This window comes from Schistocerca piceifrons, chromosome 2, assembly GCF_021461385.2.
Source record: "Schistocerca piceifrons isolate TAMUIC-IGC-003096 chromosome 2, iqSchPice1.1, whole genome shotgun sequence".
Taxonomy (NCBI): domain Eukaryota; kingdom Metazoa; phylum Arthropoda; class Insecta; order Orthoptera; family Acrididae; genus Schistocerca; species Schistocerca piceifrons.
In genome coordinates, this window is record NC_060139.1 from 223,761,477 (window position 1) to 223,764,352 (window position 2,876).

Below are 2,876 nucleotides of genomic sequence, written 5' to 3' on the forward strand. Positions count from 1 at the left end.
TTGCGTTTCAAATTCTTTTTCGAAAGCACTTTCCGATTTTACAAATGTATTTCCTTTACATCCAGGCACACACATCTTCGAGATACTTTCTACAATACAGTTTGACTGATCTACCTTTTAAAAATATCCAGTTTGCCCTTCGCCGAACGTACAACACTCCTTATACCTATAGTCATTCTCATGTCATACTACTGCAGGGCGTGTCTGGAGTTCACTCACTACTGTTGCTCTGCAGGGTCACAGTTCGTATGAAGTTAGTGTAAGGAGAGGCACGTAGATGTAGTCTTTCATAGATCACTCCCCCCCTCCCTCCCCCTCAAAAAAACACCTTTGAGGACAGTGGTGCATTGCGAAATCGCTGTGCTCTTTACGGCTGCTCCATTGTTAAAGCACTTCCTTGTTGTGAAATACACTTAAATGCAGGTTCCAGTGCGGTGGTTTGAAGTCCAACCAAAAAGTGAAATTTCCGGCATGGTTTCACAACTCTGAAAAAAGAAGAAAAAAAAAAGAAACAGAAGGACAAGTGAGATATCAGGGGTACCTCTACCAGCGACGATACGCATCGGCAATTTAAAAATGGCGTCGAGGTTACCACTTAATTTCCATGCGTAACTTAAAATTCACCGCAGATTCCTTTATTCACTAACGTAGAAGCCATTTTTCCTAGGTCATGAGTCTCTATCCCTGTGGCAGCCTCTTTGTCTCATAAAAGTACTTCCACCCGACTCCCTGAATTACTTGTGGGATGTATTCAAATCTCTGTCTCACCCTACAGCTTTTATCGTCTACAGCTCCCGCTACTATCATCATAGTCATTTACTGATGACTTTACACATTCCGTATCACTCTGCTCTTTCTTTCCTCAATATTTCCCACACGTTTCTCTCCTCGTCAATTCTGGGGAGAAAATCATCATTTTTTATGAAACACATGATTTTCGGGACTGCCTGAAGCCACACGAACCTAATATTCCTATTCTCTTCTTTTTCGGTGTTCCAAAGGTCCATAATTCACTTCCACACAATACTTTATCACAGTCGTACTTTCTCAGAAAGAAGTTCCCCAAGTTATTCCTTTGTTTCATCTAAGTAGATTTCTTTTTGGAGAAAAATACCCTCTTTACCTCTTTTTGTGTGTTTCTTATATTCTCCTTGCTTCGTCCGTCATGTGAAAATTTGCTTCCAATGTAGAAGAATTCCTTCATTGTGTTCGGCGACACTGATTTTAAGTTCGTCGCTGATCTCATTTCTGCTATTGCTTATCACTTCTTGTTTCTTTGGCTTTACTCTCAATTCACATTCTTTGGAAATTGGGCTGTTCACTTCTTCCAACAGCTACTGTAATTCTTCTCAATTTCTTTGATTTATGTCATTGCTTCCTCGACATGCAAATCGAACAGTGTAAGGAAAGACTGCATCCCTGTCGTACATCACTTTTAATTTGTGCACATCGTTCCACATCTAGTATTCTTAATATTTAATTCTTGGTTCTTGTATATAATATAGACCAGATATTACCCGCGGCTGCACTCGCGTATCAGTTGTTTTTTTTATGATGAGTGATGGTGAATAAGTAAGTTACTATACCAACTATAACGGCCGATCTACCACTTACCCCTACGTACGATGCAACACGCTCAACATAGCTGTCTGGCAGTATGTGAGCAGAGGTGTGAGCAGGAGCTACTCGTGCTATTGAAGTAGCTGTGCATAATGTAATCTGTGTTCACATTCAGCGCAGCACTCTGTGAAAACATTTTACTTCAGTTCTATTTCCAGAAGTGAGCTGGAGTGTAAATAACGCCAATACAGTGTAAGAGGAACCGCAAAAAGACAAATACTACAAAGTGTATATGTGTAACCAAGTTTTTCTCGAAATCAGACTCCGCTAACAAAGAGCGAAGAAGCAGTAGGTTATGGAATATGTTAATATGAGGGAGGAACACCGAAAGTAAATGGCACGCCACTTTTATAAAGAAATACTGTTTTTAATCTAAAGCAGCGAAAAGTGTACAAACATATGTATCCATATATGAAGAGTGAGCACAAAAGATGCTTTGTAAATAAAACCGGAATGTGTCTGGTATAAAAGTCTCTTTAATTAAATGCTGTAATCTTAGGAAAGAGAACTCAATATCAAGACTAAATAGCTTTCTGAAAGAATAAATATTTTCCCTAAATCGCGTAATATTCTTAAAAGAAATAAATATCTTGTACTACACACTCTCTACTGTAGCTTGTGGTCTTCCTCAAAGATAAAGCCTTCCCCATACCAAATTTCACTGAAATCGGTTCAGCAGTTTAGTCGTGAAAACTAAACAGACAGAGTAACTTTCGCATTTATAATATTAGTGGGAACTACCCCTTTTCCCTATAACTCACACCTGTTTTCAATAGAATTTGAAACATCTTGCACCATTGTACAGCCTTGAGGTCTTATTCTGAGTCTATAAATCCCATGAACGTGTCTTGAATTTTGTTGTGTCTTGCACTGATTATCAAGCTCAGTGTCAGATCTGCGACCGTGGTACCTTTATTTTTCCTAAAGCTTATCGATTGTCATTTAACACATGGTGCCTTTATTTTTCCTAAAGCCTATCGATTGTCATTTAACACATTTTCAATTTTTTTTATTCTCCTGCTCAATCTTCTTGTCATTAACTCGAATGCGTAATCCGTTAGCTGATTGTACGATATTATCCTTGCCATCTTCGGGATGGTGTGAATGATAATTTTCCGACCGTCTGATTGTATGTCTATAGTATCACATCTTAAACAGAAGCTTAGAGGCCTTCTGTATCGTCTTGTAATCTATTCGCTCTCTGCTGTCAACCGTGAAATTCCTTTTGAACTTTTGATGTTAATGTTATTGCTTTT